General features: G+C 44.3%; 1 pseudogene; it reads left to right on the top strand.

Moving 5' to 3' along the window:
- Window positions 1-6,094, top strand: part of LOC102863624 — a 52,728-nt pseudogene extending 46,634 nt beyond the window's left edge.
- Window positions 6,095-8,161: the final 2,067 nt, after the last annotated feature.

Below are 8,161 nucleotides of genomic sequence, written 5' to 3'. Positions count from 1 at the left end.
GAAGTAGCTAAGAGAATACGCCATCCCCTTTTCCTTATGAATCAGGGTGAAGTCTCTCTCAGGGAGGAGTGATACGGAATGGCAAAGGACATACTGACAAAGGAGATTAATCAGAACTGGCTTTGACAAGCACTGTGGCAATTGGACAATTAAAACTGACTTACAAGGGGGAGGAAAAAAGAACAAACTGGGGAGGAGGGTAGAGAAAATAGTGCAACAATGAATGAATGAAAACCCCAAATCTCACTAAATGTTCATTAAAATTAATAAAATTTAATAATATAAAAAAAAGGAAAAGGATGTGAAAACCAGTAACTTGCCAGATACATGACTTCTTAATCTCCTAGTTAATACGTCCTTATTTTCATAAAGAGTTTTTAATCATCAAGCAAATTATGCAAAAACAATCCAATCAGACTAACTTGCTTGACCTATATGACCACAAAAAGAACAAGATTTCTCCAAACATTGCTGAAACCACACCTTTATATTTTCCAGGGGACCAGAGCTGCTTTCCAGAAAGTTCAAAAACTACAGCTGTGAGCAAAGAGACCTACCTGAAAACTGAGAATGCCACAGGTATCTATTTGTGTTTTATTGACTATGCAAAGGCTATGTGAATCACAACAAATTATGGCTAACATTGAGGAGAATGGGAGTCCTAAAAACTTCAATTGTCGTCATGTGAAACCTATGCCTAGATGAGGAGGTTACTGTTCTAAAACAGCAAGGGAACATTGCAAGATTTAAAATAAAAAAGGACGTACATCGGGGCTGTATCCTTTCTCCATAACTGTTCAATTTGTATGCAGAGAAAATCATTTGATAAGCTAGACTGTATGAAGAGGAATATGGCTTAGCAACAACCTGTATTATTCAGATGACACACTTGCTTGTTGAAAATGAGGAAGACTTGAAACACTTGGTACAGAAGATCAAGGACTGCAGCCTTTAATATGGATTAAAACTCAATATCAAGAAAATGAAAATCCTCACCACTGGGCCAATAGGGAACATCATGATTAATAGAGAAAAGACCGAGTATGTCGATGAGTTTATCTTGCTTGGATCCACAATCAACACCCCTAGTATCATCAGCCAACTGATCAGATATGTTGCTTTGGGAAAATGTACTAACAAAGACCTCTCCAATGTTCTAAACAGCAATGACATCAGTTTAAAAACTTAAGTGTGGCTGATCCAAGCCATGATCTTTTCATTACTTCCTATACATTTGGAAGTTGGACAATGAATAAGGATGATAGAAGAAAAATCAACACCTTTGAACCAAAGTGTTAAAGAAGAGTACTGAGAGTATCGGTAAAGTATAACCAGGGTGTTCCTAGGAGACAAGGATGGCAAAGCTTCATCTCACACACTTCAGACATGTTTAGACTGGCTAGGCTGTGGAAAGGGACATTATGCTTGGGAAAGTGGAGGGTCAGTAAAAGAGAGGAATATTCTCAGGGACATGGACTGACATAGTGACTGTAACAATGGGTTCAATTACACAGGATAGGGCAACATTCAGATCTGTTGTTCATAGGATCGTTATGAATAGTACCCAACTCAATCACACCTAGTAATAAAGTACCATGCCTTCTCCAATCCCAGAAGTTGATAATTTATAAAGTTTTTTTAGATTAATATATACAGTTACATGATGAAAACATAAAAAAGTGGTATGGCCAGGTAAAAGTGAATTAAAGAACCAAATTCCATCTTGTTTTACCCAGCACCTGGAATTTCCTAAAGGAATGACCTTTCTCACCTGGACACCAGGACTCCATCTGAGCAAAAGCTTCCAATTTTTCCTCGTCAGCATAGACATAAATCTTTTTCAGTACATGGCCTTTGAGCTAGAAATGGTTGTTATAGGTGGAAATGATTTGGGGGGAAATGAAAAATACTATTTAGTGACATGTAAGAATCATGTGAAATTAAAATTTCAAAGTCCCTAAAGCTTTACTGGCTCACAGCCATGCCCGCCCATCCACTACGGTGTTCCATGGAAAAACTCTCAATAAGATGGACTAATAGAGCGGTTGGAATGGCTCCCAAGCACAGCAATGATGGTGACAATGCCACAAGACCCTGTATTTCATTCTTTGTACACAGGGGAGATATGAGTTAAAAATGACAGCAATAACAACTGCTACTCTGGGGATGTATGATTCAAGATCAGGAAAGATGTGAGTCAGAGATGCATCCTATCTCCATGCTTTTTCAATCTATATGCAGAACAGATCATTCAGGAGGTTGGACTTTATGAGGAGGAATATGCATCAGGTTTGGAGGTAGACTCATCAACAATCTGCATAATGCAGATGACACAACCTTGCTTGCTGAAACTGAGGACATGAGGTGTTTGCTACTGTAAGTCAAGGACTATAGTCTTCAATATGGATTGAAGTTCAACATCAAGAAAACAAAAATTCTCACCACTGAGAGAAGTTGTCAATGGCAATTGGCAGTATCATGGTAGACAGTGAAGAAACTGAGTTTCCTTAGCTCCACAATCAACACTCTTGGTACCAACAGCAGCCAGGAAATTAAAAGACAAATTGCATTGGGAAAGTCTGCTGTCAGGGACCTCTCCAGAGTACTGAAGAACAATGTCAGTCTGGAGACTACGGTGTCCCTGATCCAGGTCATAAACTTTGCAATTACTTATGATGCATCCAATAGCTGGACAATAACTAAGGATGACAGAAGAAGGATTGATGCCTTTAAGTTATGGTTCTGGAGAAGAGTGTTGAACATACCATGGACTGCCAGGAGAACAAACAGTTCTGTCCCCAAAAGTGTGAAACCAAGTTGCTCCCTGGAAGCAAGAATTTTAAAGCTCCATCTGACATACTTTAGGCATGTGGTTAGGAGGGACCAGTCCTCGGAGAGAGGCATCATGCTTGGAAGGGTGGAGGGACAGCACAAGAGAGGAAGACCCAGGATGAGATGAAGTGACTCAGTGACTACAGAAACAGGATTAAGTTTGTCCAAGATAAGATTGACTCAGGATAGGGCAGGTTTCAGAGCTAATGTATATAGGGGTCACTAGGAGTCACAGGCGACTCAAAGGCATATAACAACAACTGCGGATGCTACAACAGAGTTTTTCCTAGATTCATAAAGATTGATATACTAGGAAAAAGGCCACCTGGGAGCTGGGCAACATTCCACACTGACCGCACCTTCTGAGAGACATTCCAATCTGCCTGGTATAAGACGACTATGGCCAATCAGAAAGAAGCACAATCACCAACCGTATCTTGCATGACTGCGCAGCTCCGTAGTTAGGAACTAACAAAGGGCATCCAACAGAGAACTGACCACTGTACTGACCACCTGACCCCCAACCCCTACCTATAAAATTTAGCCTGTCATTTCCTCACTTGCAATTTTTGCTGCCTGACCCTGCCTTTCTCTGACTTCAGACAGTAAATCTGCCCAAGAGCCACTAATAAACTCTTGTTTCACTTCACCCGGTTCTCTGCACCTTTTTTACCTTACACCAGGTATTAGTAAGCTGAGATGGACTGGTACTGGTCACTTTTAATAAGGCAATCACATGATCTACTATGCGGAAATGACAAATTGAAGAGGAATGGTTGTGACATTCACTGGCAAAGAGCATTTCAGTATCTATCCTGAAGTACAATGCTGAGAACGACAAGATACTATACATATGCATACAAGGAAGTCATGTTTACAACTATTATTCAACTATAGGTACCAGCCACAAAAGCCAAAGATTAAGAAACGGAGGATTTATATCAATTTTTGCAGTCTGAAATTGATTGAACATGCAGTGATTTTGTTTTACTCAGACCCACAGACACAGTAGCAGTCAAGAAATCAAAAGACCTGTTACATTGGGGAAATTTGCTGTCAAGGACTTCTCCACAGTGCTAAAGAGTAAGGATGTCAATTTTAGACTACAACGTGCCAGATCCAAGTGATGGTCTTTTTAATGGCTTCCTATGTATCTGAAAGTTGGACAATGAATAAAGGTGACAGAAGAACTGATGCCTTTGAGTCGTGGTGTTGAAAAGAAGACTAAATATCCCATGGACTGCCAAGAGACAGAAATATGTCTTGAAGAAAATCTAACCAGAGTGTTTCTTAGTGGCAAGGATTGTCACTATGAGCATAGTAATGAGGAACCAGTCTTTGCAAAAAGGTATCATGCTGGTCAACACAACAAAGGAAGACCTTCAACAAGGTGGGTTGCCACAATTACTTTAACAAGTATATCAGAGATGGTGAAGGCAGTACAAAATAGGGCACAGTTCAGATGTGCTCACAGGATCCCTAAGAGCCATAGTTTACTTGATGGCGCCTAATAAAAACAATGAAGTAGTTTTTAAAGAGAAATCACCTGGCCTGTAAAGCTTAAAATACTCATCAGCTGAACCGCTACAAAAGAGGTTTACAGTCCCTGGCTACAACTGAAAGCTTCTTTCTCATAGAGACTCAGCTCAGAGCTGTTGAACATTTTGATAATCCACTTCCAGAAATGGTCCCCAAACATCTGCATAACACAGGCCTGCAGGGACTAGAGATCCCCGAACAGACAAAAGAATGCTTAAAACCATGAAAGTCACACTTTGATTTTGCAAACTTGGGAAAGGGACATCTGAATGGGCCTCAGGGTGCACTGTGACACTGTGAGTATAATCATAATTCTTAAATCCGCTTTAAGGACACACATTAAAAGAGCTAATTTTCCAATTATTTTTCTTTACTAGAAAAAAAATCATTAAAAATATCAAATACTGTGAAACAAATGTCCATAAAACATGTCGTTGTTGGGTGCCATCAAGTAGACTACGACCCACAGTGACTTTATGAACAACACACCTCCATACATCTATATGCATCCACATTCACTTTTACACAGTGACTGTGACGATGAGATCAGGTGTGGGAGATGCGAAGAGGACAGGGTAGGGTTCAGAGCCGTGGTTCATAGGGTCGCTATGAGTCACAGTCGACTCCATGGCACATAACAACAGCATACATACATATATATAATCAAAAGACTATTTTTACAACAGCGTAAAAGTTGTGTTGGTGGTTGTCCAGATTGTCCAATGTGGAAGATGCAGGCACTTCCTACTGCCCCGTGCACTCTGCCCACCACGACGGAGCGCAGCACAAACCTGCCAGTCCCCACCTCAGAGGTTACAGCCAACGTGGACTCCGAAGAACCAGGGGCTGCAGGAACTCGGGGGCAGGGGAGGCCGTGAGCGGCGGGCAAGGCCTAACTGACTTCGGGGAAAATCCCGCCGGCACAGCGTACTGCGGCGCTGGAGATGCGCGCTTTAGACTTTGGATGGGGACAAAAGTGTAGAACAAAAGGTAAGGCCTCTGAGGGTCGGAGACTCGCCTCCCCAGAGGCCGGTCATTTTTGCGCGCGCTCACAGCAGGGACAAGGATATGCGCGACCCCTCCAGGAAGGAAGGGAACGACAGGTCAGAAGCGCTCGAGGCGAAAGCTGGGACATGCGGAAAGACGATGTTACCTCCAAGACGAATGTGGCTGGAGAGCCACCGGCCGCGAGCGAGGAGGCATCCAGACACCGGTCGAGATCACGGGCGCGTGGTGCGGCGCCTGGCTGGGAGCTAGGGACCAGGGCGCGCGGGCAGGGGCCAGGGTCGCGCGGGCAGCTGGAGCGGCCCGACCTACCTTCCGCGGCTCTGCCGCCAGCGGCGATGCTTTTCCTCGCTGTGTGGTCGTCGGGGCCACTCTCGGGCAGTGTCCTGCTCCGCGCCTGCAGGCCTTGCTCTCCAGGCGGGTCGGCGCTGACACCGCGCATCCAGCGCCGCCGCCGCAGCCACAGTCCCCGCCCCTGGGCAGCACCGTCCGGGAGGAGGCGCGCGGGCAGGGGCGGGCCGCGGAGGCCGCGCCCAGGGAGCTGTCCCAGGGCCGCCTGCCTCCCAGCGCCCGCAGGCGCCGCCCTCCCGACACCCCGCCCGTGACGCCTGCTCTCTGCCTGGAGACTCCCTCGCCGCGGCCAGCTCCTCGCGACTCCGACTTCAGCCTCCCAAGACCACAGGGCCGTGGGAGGAAGGGCCCAAAGAAAGCGCTGTAGAGGAAAGAGACCCTCCCAGCCCTGACGACATTGTCTCCTAATGTAGAGGTTGCTTGCCAGACTCACGCTCCTTCTGTGTCCCCTAGGAAGGGGGAGGCAGCTGCAGAGAGGGACGCAGGCATAAAGCTGCATATCCTAAGGGGCAGTGAAAAGACAGGGCCCGGGAGCTCTCCACCGGCAACGTTGGATTTTCCTTCCAGCCATTCTCAATTGGCCACAATCTGCCACGTCTTTTTCTTCAGTATCTAGTGTTTCTAACCATGGTTATCCAATCACTTGCAGTAGATAAAATGAAGATTTCTGGGAACCACGCTAAGAGTCCCTAAAGAGGAAGCCTGGGAATCTGCAGTCTAAACAGTGCCATGTTCTTGCTACTGTGTCCCATCCAGCGCACTGAACCATAGCTAACCCTCCAGCGCATTTTTGAGGCAGTAATTCATATGAGAGGAGATTTCCATCTTTCTCTCCTGGAACAGCTGGTCAAGTCTGACTTTGGTCTGACAGTGCAATCCTTTGCCACTAGGCCACCGGAGCTCCCAGTGGATCTCTTTAGCTGCAGGAGAAGGATTCTCAGGTGCCAACTTCTGTATGACACTTTTAGGGTAATGGTCTACTGTATTCCGGAATGATATTTTTTTTACTCACTGTTAAACTGTGGAGAATCAGGCCATTCTTCAGAAGCTGACATTTTATTGGACACCAGCCTGGTTCTATGGATGACTTGACTTAAAAGCACCTTCACTCTGGTCTTTCAATGACTTTAAGTGGCCACGATGAGAATTTTTAGGCAAGAATGGTAAAGGTCTTCTATTGCTCCTTTAACTTTCCTACTTTCACATTCTTTGACTGGTGGACCATAACTTCCATCTCCTTTAAATAAATCTCTGTTGGTGTCTCACTTTCAAAAACTAATCATGTCATCTTGCTTGCATCAAAAATCAACATCCTTGTACCAGCAGTCAGAAAATCAGGAGATGTATTGCACCAGACAACTCTACTGTCAGGGACTTCTCCAAAATACTGAAGAGCAATGATGTCAACTTGAATACTAAGGTGTGCCTGATTCAGACCATGTTTTTTTCAGTCATCAGCTAAAAAGCTGAGCAGTGAATAAGATTGTCGAAAGAAGTATTGATGTCTTTGAGTTGTAGTGCTGGAGAAGAGTACTGAATACTCATGGACAGCCAAAAGAACAGATGTATCTACGAGAAGGTGCAGCCAATGTATCCCTTGAAGGCTAGGATGATGATACTTTGGACATGGAAATAAGTGAGGTTATTCCTTGGAAAGGAGCATCATACTTGGAAAGATAGAAGGTCAGTGAAAGAGAGGAAGACCCCAATGAGATGGACTGGCAATGTGACTTCAGCAATGGACTATAGTATGTCAGAGATGATGAGGATTGCACATGATAGTGCAAGGTTCAGGATGGCTGTTTACAGGGTCACTATGCAATCATGCTTGACTCAACAGCACCTAATAACAACAACAATTAGTCAATGACACCTAACAATAATTAGTGACTAAGCCACTGATTCTTAAACACACTATAGAAGAAGCCCATATGTTTAGCTAGAGGGCAGGCAGCTGAAGCAGTTACGTGTTTACTCAATGCGGGAGCTCTGGTGGTGCCGTCCAAACCTTATGGTACTAAAAGGCCTCCAATTTCCCATGGCTGACTATGAGGTGGGACTGACTTGGAGGTCATCAGTAACTATGGTGTAATGGATCCTTTTCAATTTTGATTAGCTTCTTTATGACAAAATTTGAAGTTTTAAGATGCATTGTGCTGCCAGCCCAAGTTGAAATCCACCAGCTGCTTAAGTTGAGTTTTAAGGTAGGTGTGTGTGTGTGTGTGTGTGTGTGTGTGGTCTTGTTGTTAGGTGCCCTCAAGTCAACTAAGACTCATAGCTACCTTATGATCAACAGACCTGAATCTACCCTTATGCACCACCTTCCTTTTGACTTCTCTTTTTTTCTATAATTATATTTTATTAATTTTCATAAACATTTACAGAGATTTTGGGCTTCCACTCATTGATTGTTGCACTATTCTCTCTACCCTCC

The sequence above is a fragment of the Elephantulus edwardii genome, unplaced genomic scaffold, assembly GCF_000299155.1.
Source record: "Elephantulus edwardii isolate Elephantulus edwardi_28Jun2011 unplaced genomic scaffold, EleEdw1.0 scaffold00298, whole genome shotgun sequence".
NCBI classification, from domain to species: domain Eukaryota; kingdom Metazoa; phylum Chordata; class Mammalia; order Macroscelidea; family Macroscelididae; genus Elephantulus; species Elephantulus edwardii.
This window is presented reverse-complemented; position numbering and strand designations above follow the sequence as displayed.